The sequence below is a fragment of the Arachis stenosperma genome, chromosome 4, assembly GCF_014773155.1.
Source record: "Arachis stenosperma cultivar V10309 chromosome 4, arast.V10309.gnm1.PFL2, whole genome shotgun sequence".
Taxonomy (NCBI): domain Eukaryota; kingdom Viridiplantae; phylum Streptophyta; class Magnoliopsida; order Fabales; family Fabaceae; genus Arachis; species Arachis stenosperma.
In genome coordinates this window covers 91,565,853-91,588,096 of record NC_080380.1, presented here as the reverse complement: position 1 = coordinate 91,588,096, position 22,244 = coordinate 91,565,853, and the positions used below count along the sequence as shown (strand labels likewise).

The window sequence follows — 22,244 nt, the reverse complement described above, 5'->3', positions numbered from 1 at the left end:
CTCTAATCTGTGTTTTCTGGGCCGAGAACTGGGTCAAAAACAGCCCAGAATTCGCTGATCTCGAATTCAACCACGCTGGATTTCCGTCACTGCGACGCGGCCGCATGGAGCACGCGGTCGCGTCGCCTAGCGTCAGGTCCACTATCTAATATTATATATCAAATCGAAGCCCCAGACGTTAGCTTTCCAATGCAACTAGAACCGCATCGTTTGGACCTCTGTAGCTAAAGTTATAGTTGTTTGAGTGCGAAGAGGTCAGGCTAGACAGCTTAGCAGTTTCTCCAACTTCTTGCATTCCTTCCACTTTTGCATGCTTCCTTTCCATCCTCTGAGTCATTCCTGCCTTGTAATCTCTGAAAATACTTAACACACATATCAAGGCATCTAATGGTAATAAGAGAGGATTAATAATAAGCAAATATAAGTCCAAAGAAACATGTTTTCAATCAAAGCACATAATTAGGAAGGCAAATGTAAAACCATGCAAATAGTATGAATAAGTGGGTAAAGAGTTGATAAAAACCACTCAATTGAGCACAAGATAAACCATGAAATATGGGTTTATCAGTCACATACCATGCTTTCTGATGGTGTCGAACACTTTGGTGAGGTGAGATAACAACAATTCCTCACTTTTTGTTTTTACCAGCATGTCGTCTACATAAACCTCCATTAGCTTTCCGATGTGGTCGGCAAAGACTTTGTTCATCAATCTTTGGTATGTAGCTTCTGTATTTTTGAGTCCAAACGGCATGACTATGTAGCAGTAATTTGCCTTTGGGGTTAGGAATGCGGTCTTTTTTTGGACTTGTTCGGTCTCACCTTCAGGTTGTGAACGAAGTTCTTCGCGAGCTTGAACTCCCTCTAGTTCGATGGTGTTAATTTCCTTTCCTCTGGGGTTGCCTTTATGGTTCAGACTTTTGTTGTAACAGCGTTGCACGAGCTTCTGGTCTCCTTTTATCGTGGCAATCCCTTCTGGAGTTGGGAACTTCATACATAGATGTGGAGTGGAGACTACTGCAGTGAGCTGGTTCAAGGTTGTCCAACCTATTAGAGCGTTATACGCTGAGCTCACATTGACTAAGATGTAGTCTATGCTTAGTGTCCTTCACCAAGTTCCTTTTCCAAAGGTTGTATACAGTGAGATGTATCCTAGTGGTTGAATTGGGGTGTCTCCAAGTCTAAACAAGCTATTCGGATATGCTCTGAGCTCTTTTTCTTGTAGGCCGAGCTTGTCGAAGGCGGATTTGAACAAGATGTCTGTGGAGCTTCCTTGGTCTACTAATGTTCGGTGGAGATTAGCATTGGCGAGTATGATGGTAATGACCATGGGATCATCATGACCTGGGATGATGCCTGCGGCGTCTTCTGGGGTAAAAATAATAGTGGGGAGGTCGGGTGACCAGTCCCCTTCTCCGACATGGTACACTTCCTTTAGGTGTCTTTTGCGAGATGATTTAGAGATCCCTCCTCCTGCCAATCCTCCATTTATCATATGAACATGTTTATCAGGGGTGTGAGGTGCACGTTCAATTCATCCAACCTCTTCATCCCTTATTCTCTTTCTCGGTTCATCCGCTTTATTGGCTAAGAACCGATCTAGTTGCACGTCTCATGCCAATTTCTCTATAACACTCTATAGGTCGAAGCACTCATTGATAGAATGTCCGTAGATTTAGTGGTATTCACAATACTCTATCCGACTTCCTCTTCTTTTGTGTTTTATCAGGCGAGGCGGTGAGATCTTCTCAGTATTGCATATCTCTCGGTAGACATCCACAAGAGACACCCGAAGAGGGGTGTAGTTGTGGTACTTTCTAGGTTTCTTGGTGGGTTGGTCTTCTTTCTTCTTGGATTCTATTTCCTTATCTCGAGGAAGGTAGGAGAATCTGGTTTTTGAGTTATCTCCCAATCGGAAGTTCTCCTCCATATTGATATACTTTTTCGCCCTTTTTTAAACCTCATTCAGAGATATTGGATGCTTCTTGGATATTGATTGGCTAAAAGGTCCTTCTCTTAGGCCGCTGATGAGCCCCATGATGGCTGCTTCTGTTGGAAGACTTTATATATCGAGGCATGCTTTGTTGAATCTTTCCATGTAGCTGCAAAGGCTTTCCCGATCTCCTTGTTTGATTCCCAGCAAGCTTGGAGCATGCTTGGCTTTATCCTTCTGAATGGAGAACCTGGTGAGGAACTTTTTGGCAAGGTCATCAAAGCTTGTGATTGATCTAGGAGGCAAACTGTCGAACCATTTCATTGTCATTTTAGTTAGAGTAGTTGGGAAAGCTTTGCATTGAATGGCGTCCGAGGCATCTGTGAGATACATCCTGCTTCTAAAATTGTTGAGATGATGGCTTGGATCAGATGTACCATCGTATGGGGTCATGTCAGGAGCTTTGAAGTCCTTTGGGACTTTAGCTTTCATGATTTCTTTGGTGAATGAATTTGGACCTTGTGGGGGCTATCTTCGTGACTGGATCGAGCGGTTTTAGTTTTCAGGTCGGCCACGAGTTTTAGGAGCTTGTCCTCCAGCTCTCGGTGCCGTCTTGTTTCTCTCTGTAGGTCTCTCTCGGCTTTCCGCTGATGCTCGGCCTTTTTTTCTAGATGTTTAAGACGATCCTGCTGTTCTCAGAGAGCATCTAATATTTCTGTGTTTGGGGGTTGCTTATCCTTCCCGTTTTGAGGTGTGTCTTTGGAAGTGACGTCCGTGTTTTTGTTAGGCGTTCTGTCCACCAAACCGGAGTTGTGATCGTTGTCATGGTCATCCGCCATGGTGATGGGATGACTTCTAGTTTCCCCGGCAACGGCGCCAATATCTCGAGGGTTACCTGAAACTGAAGGCCGATCTCGAACGAGATCTGTGGTGCTGGTCGGTGCTGCTGTGTCTGACCTGGGAGAGTCAGAGATGCTGCTGGTCCTTGATCACCGGAGGATGGTGGTACCTACAAGAGACTCTGATGCTTAAGTTAGCACGTGCTTTTGGCAGGTTTTTTGTGTAGAATCAGAGTATGAGTTATACCTGGGTGCTCTAGTGTATTTATAGTAGTATGGAGTGACCTTTCTGGAGATAAGTTAGTTATCTTATCTTATCTTTGAGCGAAGTCACCTTATCTTTTAGGCCAGCCACCTTTAGAGTGGACCTCGTCCTTTTGTTTGGGCTTACTTGGGCCTCTATGGTGATTTGGCCGACCTCTTTTTAGGAAGAGGTCGGTGACGACCAACCTTTACAAGAGGTCGACCGTTTCTTGTCGTCGTCCAACCTGAATCGTCCAGCTCGACCAAGGGTATTAACACAGAGAAATACCAAAATCACTACGGATCAGAATAAGGGTACTCAACCCAAAAGATCCTTGAGGTCTTATACATCCCCCACTCCAAACTTCTATAGAAGTAGTATTAGTATACCTCCTATTGGAGTAGCTCATTTTGAGCTCAACCCACAGTTAATCACTCTAGTACAGCAAAACTAGCAGTTTCAGGGACATCCACAAGAGGAGCCCACAGAATTTCTTGCTGAATTTCTGTAGATAACTTACACAGTAAGAACTAGCAGAGTAGACAAGGATGTCTACAGGCTATTGCTCTTTCCATTGCTGTAAAAGGCCAAGCAAAGAGGTGGTTGGATACTCAGCCCAAATCAAGCTTGAACACATGGAATAAGCTGGTGGAAAAGTTTTTGAATCAATACTTTCCTCCAAGGAAGCTAACCTAGCTAAGACTAGACATTCAAGGTTTCAAACAAATTGATAAAGAGTCTCTTTATGAGGCGTCGGGGAGGTACAGAATGATGCTATGGAAATGCCCTACTGAAATGTTTTCAGAATGGGTAAAGCTAGACATCTTCTATTACAGACTCACAGATATGGCTAACAGGTCCTTAGACAATTCTGCTGGCGGTTCAATCCACATGAGAAAGATAATTGAGGAAGTTCAAGAACTCATTGAGACAGTCGCTAGCAACCAGCATTTATACTCATCTGGTAAGACTTCAATGAAGGAGAGGTCAAGACAATGACCACTGAATATAACCCTCTGGAACATAATGAGTCTTTAAGTCAGCAGCTACACTCCCTTGCACAACAAATGTTGAAATTGCAAGAGATGTTGTAAGAAATCTAAGCCTCTAACAAGAATATAGAGGCACAGTTAAGTCAAGTCAGACAGCACTTGTCTGAATAGATAAGAGAAGAGTGCCAAGCTCTTCAATTAAGGTGTACCCTGAACACCCAGCCTCAAAACAGTAAGAGGCAGGGAGAAGAGCTGGCAAAAGATGAACAAGCTGTAGTTCAATGCAGCCAGGGCATCCAACGCCTAAAAGGGGGTAGGCAGGGTGTCCAACACCCAATAGGGGGCAGCCCAGGCGTTAAACTCCAGTCCAAGGGAGGCCAGACACATGTAAGTGCTGGGAACACCTCTCCTAAGCAAGCTAGTGGTCCTTCTATGGGTAATATGGACACTCATCCTGCACCACTCATGGGCCTTGAGTACAAGGCCAACTTACCATACCCTCAAAGACTCTAGAAAGCAGAAAAGGATAGGAAATTTGCCGAATTCTTAGAAGCTTTTAAGAAGCTGGAGATCAAAATCCCCATTGCAGAGGCTCTTAAACAAATTCCTTTATATGCTAAGTTCATGAAGGAAGTACTAAATAACAAGAGGGATTGGAGGGAAGTAGAGACAGTGATGCTTATTAAGGAGTGTCGTGCAATCATTCAGAGGAACCTTCCTCAGAAACTTTAAAGACACCCTAACACTCTTCCTAGAGACACCGAGGTGAATCCAAGACAAGAGTGTCAGGCCCTCATTATTACCAAAGAGGCCGAGCCTAAGGTGGTATACACTGTTGAGAAACTAAATAAAGAAGAGATCAAGAAGAGGCTGAAAGCACATCGTTGCACGCCCCTCTTATGGGAAGAAAGCCTGAAGTACCACACCCTTAGATGCCCCAAAAGGAGACCAAAGACAAGCACTACTCAATCCTTGGAAGGCTCTAAAAATATGCAAATCAATATTCCTTTTGCTGAGGTTTAGGAGCAATGGTGTCTCTCTACCGAAAGAAACCTCTCTGATGCTAAGAGAGGCGAATTCGTGCTGAGGTTACAGAAGGACCACATGATTATCAATGCCCTGAAACTACCACTACCCCTTGACAAAGGAGGTACTTCCATGCAGAGTACAATACTGAAGCCTCTTCCCTTGGTGAAAACTCATACAGTTTCCCAGACATCAAAGTTAAGTTTTCTGTTGAGCAGTCACTACCCACCAAGGAGGAAGGTCCTAAGAGGAAGATGCATAGGGGATGGAAAAATAATACAACCCCTACCCTAGCAAGCAAGGAGAATCAAGCTGATCACACTAAAAGAAAGCTTGTTAGGAGGACTTCAAATTTGTGGGCACTAATCTCCTCCACTTCGCCCATAGAGTCATTTCTGTTAACCAACTGGAAGAAGAGGAAGAAAGTCAACAATCAAGTGTCAAGCTAATGACATTAAAGTCAACAATCAACCATGAAGTAGAGTATTTCTGTTTCTTCTTTAGTTTATTTCTATTTGAGTTATTCAAGTTATTTTTATAGTTGTTTCCTTTGCTTTTTAATGTTTGTGGTCGTGTGCAGCATTTAGAACAGAAATAAGGGCATTGAAAGATGAAGAACGGAACTCCCTAGGGAGACCCCTAGCTGGTGTTGAACGCCACACAGGGGGTAGCATGGTCGTCCAACGCCCATCAAGGAAGGAGAAGCTGGAGTTGAACGCCACACAGGGATCACCCTGGGCATTCAACGCCCCACAGGGAGCAGAGACCTGGTGTTAAACGCCAGGAAGGGAGTCCTTGGGCATTTAACGCCTTATATGCGGCAAAGGCTTGGCGTTGAACGGCACACAGGGGGTGCCCTGGGAGTTCAACGCCCAACAGAGGCTAGGGATCTCAAAATTTTAGATCCTTATAGCCAGTGGGGCCTACAAATTCGACACCTACCCCACCTATCATTCACCCCTTCCCTTCCCTTCCTATATCTCTACCTCTTTCTTCTTCTGCTACTATCTTCTTCCCAATTGTTCATATTGGCTCAAGGACGAAAAAAATTCTTAAGTTTGGTGTTGCAAAAGCCTTGCTTTTTGACTTCTACCACTCTTAACTGATGAAACCTCAAGTAAGAGGAAGGGAAAGGCACTTGCCTCCACTTCCCTCACCTTATATGTCACTTATGCAATTCAGCTGAAATTGTCATAGAAAGAGACATCCTTATTAAAGAGGAAAAGCCCATTACTGAAAGAAAGATGGAGCATATTAGAGAGCCTACACATGCACCTCAACAAGAGCATGTGGAGCCGCCTCAACATGAAATCCCTGAGATGCCTCAAGGGATGTACTTTCCTCCCCAAAACTATTGGGATCAACTGAACACCTCAATAGGAGAGCTAAGCTCAAACGTGGAGCAACTGAGGTTAGCACATCAAGACCAAGCCACCATCCTCCATGAAATAAGAGAAGATCAAAGAGTCATGAGGGAAAAGCAACAAAGACAAGGGTGAGACATAGAGGAGCTTAAACACTCCATTGGATTCCAAAGAGGGAGTAGTAGCCACCATCACTAAGGTGGTCCCGTTCCATTAATCCCCTTGCCTAAGTTATTTTTTTTCTATTTTCCATGATATTTTATGTCTTATTGTATATTTCTAGTGCATTGATGAGCGGATAATTTATACTCTTTTTGGCATTATTTTTAGTATGTTTTTAGTATGTTTTAGTTAGTTTTTATTATATTTTTATTAGTTTTTAGTTAAAATTCACTTTTCTGGACTTTACTATGAGTTTGTGTGTTTTTCTGAGATTTCAAGTATTTTCTGGCTGGAATTGAGGGACCTGAGCAAAAATCTGATTCAGAGACTGAAAAGGACTGCAGATGCTGTTGGATTCTGACCTCTCTGCACTCGAAGTGGATTTTCTGGAGCTACAGATACCCAATTGGCGCGCTCTCCACGGCGTTGGAAAGTAGACATCTTGGGCTTTCCAGAAATATATAATAGTTTATACTTTGCCCAAGATTTGATGGCCTAAATCGGCGTTCCAAATCAGCTCAAAACTGCCCGGCGTTAAACGCCGGAACTGGCACAAGAATGGGAGTTAAACGCCTAAACTGGCACAAAAGCTGGCGTTTAACTCCAAGAAAAGTCTCTACACATGAAAGCTTCAATGCTCAGCCCAAGCACACACCAAGTGGGCCCGGAAGTGGATTTTTATGTCATTTACTCATTTCTGTAAACCCTAGGCTACTAGTTCTCTACAAATAGGACCTTTTTGCTATTGTATTTTCATCGGGGGATCTTAGATCATCTTTAGATCTTTGAATCTTTTGATCACATTCTGGGGGCTGGCCTCACGGCCATGTCTAGACCTTGTTCTTATGTATTTTCAACGGTGGAGTTTCTACACACCATAGATTAAGGTGTGGAGCTCTGCTGTACCTCGAGTATTAATGTAATTACTATTGTTCTTCTATTCAATTCAGCTTGTTCTTATTCTAAGATATTCATTCGCACCCAAGAACATGATGAATGTGATGATTATGTGACGCTCATCATCATTCTCACTTATGAACATGTGCCTGACAACCACTCCCGTTCTACAAGCAAACAAGGCTTGAATGTTTATCTCTTGGATTCCTTAATCAGAATCTTCTTGGTATAAGCTAGAATTGATGGCCGCATTCAAGAGAATCCGGAAGGTCTAAACCTTGTCTGTGGTATTCTGAGTAGGATTCAATGATTGAATGACTGTGACGAGCTTCAAACTCCTGAAGGTTGGGCGTTAGTGACAGACGCAAAAGAATCAATGGATTCTATTCCAACCTGATTGAGAACCGACAGATGATTAGCCGTGCCGTGATAGGGTGCGTTGAACATTTTCACTGAGAGGACGGGATTGTAGCCACTGACAACGGTGATGCCCAACATACAGCTTGCCATGGAAAGGAGTAAGAAGGATTGGATGAAGACAGTAGGAAAGCAGAGAGACGGAAGGGACAAAGCATCTCCATACACTTATCTGAAATTCTCACCAATGAATTACATAAGTATCACTATCTTTATTTTATGCTTTATTCATAAATCATCCATAACCATTTGAATCTGCCTGACTGAGATTTACAAGATGACCATAGCTTGCTTCATACCAACAATCTCCGTGGGATCGACCCTTACTCGCGTAAGGTTTATTACTTGGACGACCCAGTGCATTTGCTGGTTAGTTGTGCGAGGTTGTGAAATTATGTTTAGACCATGGTATTGAGCACCAAGTTTTTTGGAGCCATTACCGGGGATTGTTTAAGTTGTGAAAATTAGAGATCACAATTTCGTGCACCAAGTTTTTGGCACCGTTGCCGGGGATTGTTTCGAGTATGGACAACTGACGGTTCATCTTGTTGCTTAGATTAGGTATTTTTCAGAGTTTGTAAGAATGAATTCTAGTGTTTCAAGGTGATGTTCTTATCATCACCAAAGCTGATTGATTCTCATCAATTTAGCTCTTGAATGTAATGTCCTGCTGAAGCTTGGCTAGCCATGCCTAATTTCTGTAGACTAAAGCTTTAGACTAACATTGCATGATTCCTGGAATTCTCATTAAGAATTTTGATATCTTCATTTTCTTTTCCACATAATTTTCAAAAAATCCAAAAAAAAAAATTATTACAAAATCATAAAAACCAAAAATATTTTTTTATGTTTCTTGTTGAATCTAGTGTCTCATTTTAAGTTTGGTGTCAATTGCATGTTTATATTCTTCTTGCATTTATCGAATTCATTCATGTGTCTTCATTAATCTTCAAGTTGTTCTTGATGATTTCCTTGCTCTAATCTTTAAATTCTCTTGTTTTGTGTGTTTTGTTGTTTTTTATATGCATTCTCATTTTGTTAGTGTCAATGGTATACAAACTGCTAAGTTTGGTGTCTTGCATGCATTGTTATTTGATTTTAGTTACATTTTGATTATTAAAAATCCAAAAAAATTTTTAATTTGTATCTTTTTAAGTCAATAATACACAGAATTGAAGATTCAGAACATTCAGCAGAGGAATTACACAGAAAATGCTGGGCGTTCAAAACGCCCAGTGAAGAAGGAAAACTGGCGTTTAAACGCCAGCCAGGGTGCCTGGTTGGGCGTTTAACGCCCAAAAGGGTAGTGTTTTGGGCGTTAAACGCCAGAATGTATACCATTCTGGGCGTTTAACGCCAGGATGGCACCAGAGGGAAGATTTTGTTTTTAACTCAAATTTTTTTTCAAGTTACCATTTTTTTTTTCAAAATCAAATCTTTTTCAAATTATATCTTTTCAATCATATCTTTTCAAAATCAATTTCTTTCCATTTTCAAAAATACTTGCTATCAATTAATGATTTGATTCAACAATTCAAGTATGTTGCCTTTTCTGTTGAGAAAGGTTTAATGTTTGAATCATATCTTTTCTTGTTAGCCAAGTCATTAATTTTTAAAATCAAATCTTTTTAAATTGTTTTTCAAATCATATCTTCTCAACCATATCTTTTTAAAACTATAACTTTTCAATCATATCTTTTCTCTCACATCTTTTTCAAAATTAATTTTTCAATCATATCTTTTTGATTTCTAATTTCAAATCTTTTTCAAAAATCACTTGATTTCTTTCCCACTCTTAGTTTTCGAAAATCATCAATCAATTTTTCAAAATATTTTTTAAAAAATCTTTTACTTTATTTTCGAAAATTTCTTCCCTTCTTCTCACATCCTTCTATTTATGGACTAACACTCCTCCTTAATACACAATTCGAACTCCATCTTTCTTGATAAGTTCGAATTCTTCTACCTCTTCCTTCTATTTTTCTTTTCCTCTGACACCTCAAGGAATCTCTATACTGTGACATAGAGGATTCCATATTTTCTTGTTTTCTTCTCTTTCATATGAGCATGAGCAAAGACAAAAGCATTCTTGTTGAGGCTGACCCTAAACCTGAAAGGACCTTGAAGCAAAAGCTAAGAGAAGCTAAGGCACAACTCTCTGTAGAGGACCTAACAGAAATCTTCAAACAAGAAGAAGACATGGCAGCCGAAAACAACAACAATGCCAACAATGCAAGGAAGGTACTGGGTGACTTTACTGCACCTACTCGCAACTTCTATGGGAGAAGCATCTCTATCCCTGCCATTGGAGCAAACAACTTTGAGCTTAAGCCTCAATTAGTTTCTTTGATGCAACAGAATTGCGAGTTCCATGGACTTCCATTGGAAGATCCTCATCAGTTTTTAGCTGAATTCTTGTAAATCTGTGACACTGTCAAGACTAATGGGGTTGACCCTGAGGTCTACAGACTTATGCTATTCCCTTTTGCTGTAAGAGACAGAGCTAGGATATGGTTGGACTCACAACCTAAAGAAAGCCTGAACTCTTGGGAAAAGCTAGTCAATGCCTTCTTGGCAAAGTTCTTTCCACCTCAAAAATTGAGTAAGCTTAGAGTGGAAGTACAAACCTTCAGACAGAAGGAAGGTGAATCCCTCTATGAAGCTTGGGAAAGATACAAACAATTGATCAGAAAGTGTCCTTCTGACATGCTTTCTGAATGAAGCATCATAGGTATCTTCTATGATGGTCTGTCTGAACTGTCTAAGATGTCATTGGACAGCTCTGCTGGAGGATCTCTTCATCTGAAGAAGATGCCTGCAGAAGCTCAAGAGCTCATTGAAATGGTTGCAAATAACCAATTCATGTACACTTCTGAAAGGAATCCTATGAACAATGGGACGAATCAGAAGAAAGGAGTTCTTGAGATTGATAGTCTGAATGCCATATTGGCTCAGAACAAAATATTGACTCAGCAAGTCAATATGATTTCTCAAAGTCTGTCTGGAATGCAAAATACACCAGGCAGTACTAAGGATGCTTCATCTGAAGAAGAAGCTTATGATCCTGAGAACCCTTCAATGGAAGAGGTGAATTACATGGGAGAACCCTATGGAAACACCTATAATTCATCATGGAGAAATCATCCAAATCTTTCATGGAAGGATCAACAGAGACCTCAACAAGGTTTCAACAATAATGGTGGAAGAAAAAGGTTTAGCAATGGCAAGCCTTTTCCATCATCTTCTCAGCAACAGACAGAGAATTCTAAGCAGAGCCACTCTGACTTGGCAACTATGGTCTCTGATCTAATCAAAACCACTCAAAGTTTCATAACTGAAACAAGGTGCTCCATTAGAAACTTGGAGGCACAAGTGGGACAGTGATGAGCGGATAATTTGTACGCTTTTTGGCATTGTTTTTAGTATGTTTTTAGTATTATCTAGTTAGTTTTTAGTATAATTTTATTAGTTTTTAGTTAAAATTCACTTTTCTGGACTTTACTATGAGTTTGTGTGTTTTTCTGTGATTTTAGGTATTTTCTGGCTGAAATTGAGGGATCTGAGCAAAAATCTGATTCAGAGACTGAAAAGGACTGCAGATGCTGTTGGATTCTGACCTTCCTGCACTCGAAGTGGATTTTTTGGAGCTACAGAAGTCCAATTGGCGCGCTCTCAACGGAATTGGAAAGTAGACATCCTGGGCTTTCCAGCAATGTATAATAGTCCATACTTTGCCCGAGATTTGATGGCCCAAACCGGCGTTGCAAATCAGCCTCAGAACTTCCAGCGTTTAACGCTGGAACTGGCATAAAACTTGGAGTTAAACGCCCAAACTGGCATGAAAGCTGGAGTTTAACTCCAAAAAAGGTCTCTACACATGAAAGCTTCAATGCTCAGCCCAAGCACACACCAAGTGGGCCCGGAAGTGGATTTTTCTGTCATTTACTCATTTCTGTAAACCTTAGGTTACTAGTTTACTATTAATAGGATCTTTTGACATTGTATCTGTACCTCATGACACTTTACACGTTTCTTTGTGTACCTTCCACGGCATGAGTCTCTAAACCCCATGGTTGGGGGTGAGGAGCTCTGCTGTGTCTTGATAGATTAATGCAATTACTACTGTTTCTTATTCAATCCTGCTTGTTTCCATTCTAAGATATCACTTGTTCTTAACCCGGATGAATGTGATGATCTGTGACACTCATCATATTCTCAACTATGAACGTGTGCCTGACAACCACCTCCGTTCTACCTTAGATTGAGTAGATATCTCTTGGATTCCTTAACCAGAATCTTCGTGGTATAAGCTAGAACTGATGGCGGCATTCAAGAGAATCCGGAAGGTCTAAACCTTGTCTGTGGTATTCTGAGTAGGATTCAATGATTGAATGACTGTGACGTGCTTCAAACTCCTAGCAGGCGGGGCGTTAGTGACAGACGCAAAAGAATCAATGGATTCTATTCCAGCCTGACCGAGAACCGACAGATGATTAGCCATGCTGTGACAGAGCATAGGAACGTTTTCACTGAGAGGATGGGAGGTAGCCACTGACAACGGTGAAACCCTACATACAGCTTGCCATGGAAGGAGCCTTGCGTGTTTGATGAAGAAAGACAGTAGGAAAGCAGAGATTCAGAAGATGGAGCATCTCCAAAACCTCAACCTATTCTCCATTACTGCATAACAAGTACTTATTTCATGTTCTTTTGCTTTTCACAATCAATCCTGATAATTTCTGATATCCTGACTAAGATTTACAAGATAACCATAGCTTGCTTCAAGCCGACAATCTCCGTGGGATCGACCCTTACTCACGTAAGGTATTACTTGGACGACCCAGTGCACTTGCTGGTTAGTTGTGCGGGGTTGCAAAGTGTGATTGCAATTTCGTGCACCAGACAGCTGAGTAAGAAAATTACTGAACTCCCTCCTAGTACTTTTCCAAGCAATACAGAAGAGAATCCAAAAGGAGAATGCAAGGCCATTAACATGACCCACATGGCCGAACTTGGAGAGGAGGAAGAGGCAGTGATCGCCACTGAGGAAGACCTCAATGGACGTCCACTGGCCTCCAATGAGTTTCCTAATGAGGAACCATGGGAATCTGAGGCTCACAATGAGACCATAAAGATTCCATTGGATTTAGTTCTGCCTTTCATGAGCTCTGATGAGTATTCTTCCTCTGAAGAGGACAAATATGTCACTGAAGAGCAAGTTCCTAAATACCTTGGAGCAATCATGAAGCTAAATGACAAGTTATTTGGTAATGAGACTTGGGAGGATGAACCCCCTTTGCTCACCAAAGAACTGGATGACTTGTCTAGGCAAAGATTACCTCAAAAGAGATAGGACCCTGGGAAGTTTTCAATACCTTGTACCATAGGCACCATGACCTTTAAGAAGGCTCTGTGTGACTTAGGGTCAAGTATAAACCTCATGCCTCTCTCTGTAATGGAGAAGCTAGGGATCTTTGAGGTACAAGCTGCAAGAATCTCACTAGAGATGGCAGATAATTCAAGAAAACAAGCTTATGGACTTGTAGAGGATGTTTTGGTGAAAGTTGAAGACCATTACATCCCTGCTGATTTCATAGTCCTAGAGATTGGGAAGTGCATGGATGAATCCATCATCCTTGGCAGACCCTTCCTAGCCACAGCAAAGGCTGTGATTAATGTTGACAGAGGTGAATTGATCATTCAAGTGAATGAAGAATCCTTTGTGTTTAAGGCTCAAGGATATCCCTCTGTTTCCATGGAGAGAAAGCATGAAGAGCTTCTCTCAAAACAGAGTCAAACAGAGCCCCCAAAGCCAAACTCTAAGTTTGGTGTTGAGAGGCCACAACCAACTTCTAAGTTTGGTGTTGAACCCCCACATTCAAAATCTAAGTTTGGTGTTGGGAGGTTCCAACATTGCTCTGAGCATTCATGAGGCTCCATGAGAGCCCACTGTCAAGCTACTGACATTAAAGAAGCGCTTGTTGGGAGGCAACACAATGTTATATTTATATAGTTTTCCTTTGTTATTTTATGTTTTCTGTAGGTTGATGATCATGGGAAGTCACAAAATCAATTGAAAAGGCAAAAACAGAATGAAAAACAGAAAGAAAAATAGCACATCCTGGAGGAAGACCTTGCTGGCGTTTAAACGCCAGTAAGGGCAGCAAATGGGCGTTTAACGCCCAGTCTGGCACCATTCTGGGCGTTTAACGCCAGAAAGGGGCACCAGACTGGCGTTAAATGCCAGGAAAGGGCAAGAAGCTGGCGTTAAATGCCAGAAAGGGGGCACCAGCCCGGCGTTTAATGCCAGAATTGGCATAGAGAGCATTTTCACTCGTCACTTGGTGCAGGGATGACTTTTCCTTGACACCTCAGAATCTGTGGACCCCACAGGATCCCCACCTACTCTACCACTCTCTCTCTTCTTCACCCATTCACCAATCACCTCAACACCTCTTCCCCAAAAACCCTTTACCTATCAAATCCCACTATTCTCTTCACCACTCACATCCATCCTTCATAAAACCCCACCTACCTCACCATTCAAATTCAAACCACTTTCCCTCCCAAACCCACCCTCCCATAGCCGAACCCTACCCCTCTCTCCACCCCTATATAAACATATCTTCACCCCCTCATTTTCACACAACCTAAACACTACTTCTCCCTTTGGCCGAATAACAAAGCCATCTCCATCTCCTTCATTTCTTCTTTTCCTACTCTCTTCTTTCTTCTTTTGCTCGAGGACAAGCAAACCTTCTAAGTTTGGTGTGGTAAAAGCATTGCTTTTTGTTTTTTCATAACCATTTATGGCACCTAAGGCCGGAGAAACCTCTAGAAAGAGAAATGAGAAGGCAAAAGCTTCCACCTCTGAGTCATGGGAGATGGAGAGATTCATCTCAAGGGTGCATCAAGACCACTTCTATGAAGTTGTGGCCTTGAAGAAGGTGATCCCCGAGGTCCCTTTCAAACTCAAAAAGAGTGAATATCCAGAGATCCGACATGAGATCCGAAGAAGAGGTTGGGAAGTTCTTACCAACCCTATTCAACAAATCAGAATCTTAATGGTTCAAGAGTTCTATGCCAATGCATGGATCACCAAGAACCATGATCAAAGTGTGAACCCAGACCCAAAGAATTGGCTTACAATGGTTCGGGGGAAATACTTAGATTTTAGTCCGGAAAATGTAAGGTTGGCATTCAACTTGCCCATGATGCAAGGAGATGAACACCCTTACACTAGAAGGGTTAACTTTGATCAAAGGTTGGACCAAGTCCTCATAGACATCTGTGAAAAGGGCGCTCAATGGAAGAGAGATTCAAGAGGGAAGCCGGTTCAACTGAGAAGGCATGACCTCAAGCCCGTGGCTAGGGGATGGTTAGAGTTTATCCAACGCTCAATCATTCCCACTAGCAACCGGTCCGAAGTTACTATAGACCGGGCCATCATGATTCATAGCATCATGATTGGAGAAGAAGTAGAAGTTCATGAGGTTATAGCCCAAGAACTTTATAAGGTGGCAGACAAGTCCTCTACCTTGGCAAGGTTAGCCTTTCCTCATCTCATTTGTCACCTCTGTTATTTAGTTGGAGTTGACATAGAGGGAGACATCCTCATTGATGAGGACAAACCCGTCACTAAGAAAAGGATGGAGCAAACAACAGATCCCACTCATCATGAAATCCCTGAGATACCTCAAGGGATGCACTTTCCTCCACAAAACTATTGGGAGCAAATCAACACCTCCCTAGGAGAATTGAGTTCCAATATGGGACAATTAAGGGTGGAGCACCAAGAACATTCCATTCTCCTCCATGAAATTAGAGAAGATCAAAGAATCATGAGAGAGGAGCAACAAAGACAAGAAAGAGACATTGAGGAGCTCCAGCACTCCATAAAATCTTCAAGAGGAAGAACAAATGTTTTTCGAATTTTATGCTTATGTTTATCCATGTTTGTGTCTTATTACATGATCATTAGTGTCTTAGTGTCTATGCCTTAAAGTTATGAATGTCCTATGAATCCATCACCTTTCTTGAATGAAAAATGTTCTTAATTGAAAAAGAGAAGAATTACATGAATTTTGAATTTTATAACAGATTAATTATTTTAATGTGGTGGCAATACTTTCGTTTTCTGAATGTATGCTTAAACAGTGCATATGTCTTTTGAATTTGTTGTTGATGAATGTTGGCTCTTAAAAGAATGATGAAAAAGGAGACATGTTACTGAGGATCTGAAAAATCATAAAAATGATTCTTGAAGCAAGAAAAAGCAGTGAATACAAAAAAAAAGAGAGAAAAACGAAAAAAAAAAAGAAAAAGAAAAAAATTAATGAAGTTGTGATCCAAGACAAAAAGAGTGTGCTTAAGAACCCTGGACACCTCTAATTGGGGACTCTAGCAAAGCTGAGTCACAATCTGAAAAGGTTCACCCAATTATGTGTCTGTGGCATGTATATATCTGGTGGTAATACTGGAAGACAGAGTGCTTTGGGCCACGGCCAAGACTCATAAAGTAGCTGTGTTCAAGAATCATCATACTTAACTAGGAGAATCAATAACACTATCTGGATTCTGAGTTCCTAGAGAAGCCAATCATTCTGAATTTCAAAGGATAGAGTGAGATGCCAAAACTGTTCAGAGGCAAAAAGCTAAAAGCCCCGCTCATCTAATTAATACTGATCTTCATAAATGTTTTTAGAATTCATTGCATATTCTCTTCTCTTTATCTTATTTGATTTTCAGTTGCTTGGGGACAAGCAACAATTTAAGTTTGGTATTGTGATGAGCGGATAATTTATACGCTTTTTGGCATTGTTTTTAGTATGTTTTTAGTATATTTTAGTTAGTTTTTATTATATTTTTATTAGTTTTTAGTTAAAATTCACTTTTCTGGACTTTACTATGAATTTGTGTGTTTTTCTGTGATTTCAGGTATTTTCTGGCCGGAATTGAGGGACCTAAGCAAAAATCTGATTCAAAGACTGAAAAGGACTGCAGATGCTGTTGGATTCTGACCTCCCTACACTCGAAGTGGATTTTTTGGAGCTACAGAAGCCCAATTGGCGCGCTCTCAACGGCGTTGGAAAGTAGACATCCTGGGCTTTCCAGCAATATGTAATAGTATATACTTAGCTCAAGATTTGATGGCCCAAACCGGCATTCCAAATCAGCTCAAAACTGTCCGGAGTTAAACGCCGGAACTGGCACAAGAATGGGAGTTAAACGCCCAAACTGGCACAAAAGCTGGCGTTTAACTCCAAGAAAAGTCTCTACACATGAAAGCTTCAATGCTCAGCCCAAGCACACACCAAGTGGGCCCGGAAGTAGATTTTTATGTCATTTACTCATTTCTGTAAACCCTAGGCTACTAGTTCTCTACAAATAGGACCTTTTTGCTATTGTATTTTCATTGGGGGATCTTAGATCATCTTTAGATCTTTGAATCTTTTGATCACGTTCTGGGGGCTGGCCTCACGGCCATGCCTAGACCTTGTTCTTATGTATTTTCAACGGTGGAGTTTCTACACACCATAGATTAAGGTGTGGAGCTCTGCTGTACCTCGAGTATTAATGCAATTACTATTGTTCTTCTATTCAATTCAGCTTGTTCTTATTCTAAGATATTCATTCGCACCCAAGAACATAATGAATGTGATGATTATGTGACGCTCATCATCATTCTCACTTATGAACGCGTGCCTGACAACCACTCCCGTTCTACAAGCAAACAAGGCTTGAATGTTTATCTCTTGGATTCCTTAATCAGAATCTTCGTGGTATAAGCTAGAATTGATAGCGGCATTCAAGAGAATCCGGAAGGTCTAAACCTTGTCTTTGGTATTCTGAGTAGGATTCAATGATTGAATGACTGTGACGAGCTTCAAACTCCTGAAGGCTGGGCGTTAGTGACAGACCCAAAAGAATTAATGGATTCTATTCCAACCTGATTGAGAACTGACAGATGATTAGCCGTGCCGTGACAGGGTGCGTTGAACATTTTCACTGAGAGGACAGGATTGTAGCCACTGACAATGGTGATGCCCAACATACAGCTTGCCATGGAAAGGAGTAAGAAGGATTGGATGAAGACAGTAGGAAAGCAGAGAGACAGAAGGGACAAAGCATCTCCATACACTTATCTGAAATTCTCACCAATGAATTACATAAGTATCACTATCTTTATTTTATGCTTTATTCATAAATCATCCATAACCATTTGAATCTGCCTGACTGAGATTTACAAGATGACCATAGCTTGCTTCATACCAACAATCTCCGTGGGATCTACCCTTACTCGCGTAAGGTTTATTACTTGGACGAACCAGTGCACTTGCTGGTTAGTTGTGCGAAGTTGTGAAATTATGTTTAGACCATGGTATTGAGCACCAAGTTTTTTGGAGCCATTACCGGGGATTGTTTAAGTTGTGAAAATTAGAGATCACAATTTCGTGCACCATGCATGATCATCTTTACATGTCTTAAGCTATGAAATATTCCATGCAATCCTCACCTTACTTGAAAGAAAATTTTATTTGAAAAAGAATAGGGAGATACTTGAATTTCGAGTTATATCATAAGAATAGTTCAATTATTTTGATGTGGTGGCATTACTTTTACTTTCTGAATGCATGAATGAACAGTGCATATTTGATGTTGGAGTTAAGAATGTTGGCTCTTGAAATAATGATGAAAAAAGAGAAGTATTATTGGTAATTTGAAAAATCCAAAAATTGATTCTTGAAGCAAGAAAAAGCAGCAAAAAAAAAGGAAAGAAATAGAAAGAAACCAAAAGCTTGAGAGAAAAAAGCCAATAGCTCTTTAAACTAAAAGGCAAGAGAAAAGGTCCAAAGGTTTGAGCATCAATGGTCAGGAGGGCCTACAAGAAACAAAATCTTGGCCTAAACAGTTCAATTGAGCTGCTCCCCTAACTACATGCTTGTGGTGTGAAAGTGTCAAGTGAAAAGTTCGAGATTGAGCAGTTAAAGTCATTATCCAAAGCAAAAAGAGTGTGCTTAAGAACTCTGGTCACCACGTCTTGAAATTCTAGCAAAGCTGAATCACAATCCGAAAGGGTTCACCCAGTTAAGTGTCTGTGGCGTTTATGTATCCGATGGTAATACTAGAAAACAAAGCGCTTAGGGTCACGGACAAGACTAAAAAAGAAGCTGTGTTCAAGAATAAAAAAGAACTAAACTAGGAGAATCAATAATATCATCCGGATTTTATGTTCCTAAAGATGCCAACACTTCTGAACTTCAAAGGAAAGTGTGATGCCAAAACTATTCAAAAGCAAAAAGCTACTAGTCCCGTTTATCTAGTTAAAACTAAGCTTCATTGAAAACCCTGGGAATCATTGTATCCTTCTCTTCTTTTTAATTCTACTTTGTCTTTGGCTGCTTGGAGACAAGCAACAGTTTAAGTTTAGTGTTTTGATTATATGCTTTTTGGCATCTATTTCGAGGGTTACCTGAAACTGGGGGTCGATCTCGGACGAGATCTTCTGTACTGGCCGGAGCAGCTGTGTCCGACTTGTTGGATTTGGTGGTGGTGCTGATCCTTCATCACCGGAGGGTGGTGGTACCTGCAAGGGACTCCGATGCTTAAGTTAGCAAGGGTATTAAGCAGATTTTTAGTAGAATCAGAGTATGAGTTATACCTGGGTGTTCCAGCATATTTATAATGGTGTGGAGTGACCTTTCTAGATAAGATAAGTTAGTTATCTTATCTTATCTTATCTTATCTTTGACTGGGGTCCTCGTATCTTCAAGGAACCGCCCTTATCTCTATAGGCTTGGGATGCTTTTGGATTTGGGTCGTGTTCCTCTATTTGGGCTCTTTACTGGGCTTCCTTGGCAATTTTGACCGAGCTGTTTGAGAAGAGGTCAGATAATCAGACCTGAAGAGGTCGGTTGCTCTGTCACTAAACATCCCAGGTCGGGTGGCTCGATCCTGGGTATGAACAGTATCCCTGCTCGAGCTCGATCTTTCTTTTGAGGTGGAGCCTTAGTCTTAGGACTTTGAACCTTCTTGGATGAAGCCGAACTCGAGCATTTTGTCGACTTCTTCTTTGTAGGGTGTTCTTCTTTCTTTTGAATGCGAAACGCTTTGTTTCTTTTAAAAGTGCGCACTTTAGCGCTCTAGCTTTGGGAATATGCGAGGGTTTTAATACCCTTATTAATTGATTTTAATGCTCCGTTTCTCTTGGTTCTTTTATTTTGAATTTTGTATCCAAGAAACGGTTTTCTTTTTTCTGTAACTTCCCCTCTTTTTCTCTGTTTCGTCCTGCATTTTGATTTTTTCATGCGACGCTTTGGTACTTTGTTGGTGCTTTGCTTCGAGGGATGTCTTTCATCGCTCAGTCTTTCTGCTTTTCTTCAGAGCTTCTTTTTTTTCTCCAGGTTGGTTCGACTTTCTTCTTCTTTACTTTCTTTCGTTGATTTGCCTTCGATTTTTGATAAAGCTTTGGTTTTTTGTTTGGAATGCATGCTGGAAGGTCTGAACCTTTTCGCAACGTTATGCTTAATTGTTGTTGTGATGCATGTTTTCTGTTTTCTTTGCTGACCTTATGCATGCTCTTGGGTGAATTTCCTTGCTGTTTTGATGCTATTAGGGCTTCGCATTTTGCTGTATTTTATTTGCTTTGTAGCTTTCTGGGATAATGACTTTGGCTTCGTTTGATTCTTTTTGGAGAAAAAAGGTTACGTCTTTGATGTCCTCCGTTTGGAATTTTTTTGTTGTTTTTCTTGAACTGCTGCTTTTGTTGCTCTTTTGATGACATTGTTTAAAGAAGGTTGCTTTCTTTGTTGAAAGATGATGTGAGACTTCACTCTGTTATTGCCTCCAAAGGATGCCCCCGGACCTTGGGTTGTGTCCTGGGGTTTTCCTTTTTACTGTTGAGTCTGCTATTTGCTGTTTATTTTGCTGTCCGAGTTGTTTGTCTGATTTTCCGAGTAGTTTTGGTAGTGATCCCGTTTTCTCTTTTTCTTGCTGTAGGACTAGTTGACCTCATGTCTTCTCACAAAAAGGTCCCTGATGGCATGGCCTACTGGGTGGATTCTATAGTTCTCATGTGTGTCTCACTGGCTGACTCTGAGTTTTGTGAACATCTTAGGAAGTTTCATAGGGTTTGTAGCAATGGTAGTGATGAAAAGAATTACGAGCTTGTGTCCCCTAATTCAGAAGAGAGAGTTTGTTTTTCAACTCGGGTTGCTGGAGATCGTCCTTTCACTCCTTTTGAAACCAATCTGTTGTGGTCTTGTAATGTAGCTCTGTCCTAACTTCACCCCAATTCTTGGGGCTTTATAAAGATCTTCCAACTACTGTGTCATGAACTTGGCATCCCTGCCTCGTAATTCCTTTTCTTTTATTTGTTTGTCTTGACAAATCCTGGGGTGGTTAAGAAAAGGCTGCCTGGATTTCTTTCTGAGCTTCGCAAGGGAAGAAAGTTTTTTCTATGTATGACGAATCATTGCGTGGTTTTAAGAACTATTTCTTCAAGATCTGAGCTGTTGAAGGAGCTCGGCCATTTTTTCTGGATGAGAATGATGAGCCCACTTTTCCTCTAGAGTGGCAAAAGAATGTTGTTGTGTCAAGATATTCATGGGAAATGTTGGACGAGGTCGAACGGGCTTTTGTGACTGTATTGGAGGAGAATTGGGGGAACCTCCATATCTTGACACCAAAAGGTTTTTGGGGGATCCTTCACTTCTCCGAGCCGAGCTGGGTAGTGGTCAACTTTCCTTTTTTTCTATTCTTTTGCCTGCTTTCTCGAATTTCTTTCTTTTCCTTTCTGACTCATGACTTGGTTTCTTCGATGTAATGTTTGCTTGCAGAGATGATTAAAAATACTGACTCTATGAAAGCTTTCAAGAAGGCGAAGAAGGCTACGACGGCTCAAAACATCTCAGCTAAGGAGGCTGGGGAGGGGTCCTCTCAGGTTCAGACGAAGCCATCCGTGCTGAGTTCACCTGGGCCGAGGAGGATGATCCCAACTCCCTGGGTTCGTTTGGCTAACACTCCACAAACTTTAGTTGTTACTTCTGGCGCTCCTGGTGCACGAAATTGTGATCACTACTTTGTCCATATTCAAATAATCCCCGGTAATGGCTCCAAAGACTTGGTGCTCAATACCATGGCAAAAACACAACTTCGCACAACTAACCAGCAAGTGCACTGGGTCGTCCAAGTAATAAACCTTACGTGAGTAAGGATCGATCCCACGGAGATTGTTGCTATGAAGCAAGCTATGGTCACCTTGTAAATCTCAGTCAGGCAGACTCAAATGGGTATGGTGATAAACGAATAAAGCATAAAGATAAAGATAGAGATACTTATGTATATCATTGGTGAGAGCTTCAGATAAGC

At 41.2% G+C, this 22,244-nt stretch overlaps 1 non-coding gene across 1 annotated transcript; it reads right to left on the bottom strand.

The window, feature by feature from the left end:
• Positions 1–10,478: 10,478 nt before the first annotated feature.
• On the bottom strand, positions 10,479–10,586 carry LOC130978078 (small nucleolar RNA R71). The gene has a single exon (XR_009085742.1). It is a non-coding gene; the product is annotated as a small nucleolar RNA R71 (small nucleolar RNA).
• Between the last annotated feature and the right edge of the window lie 11,658 nt (positions 10,587–22,244).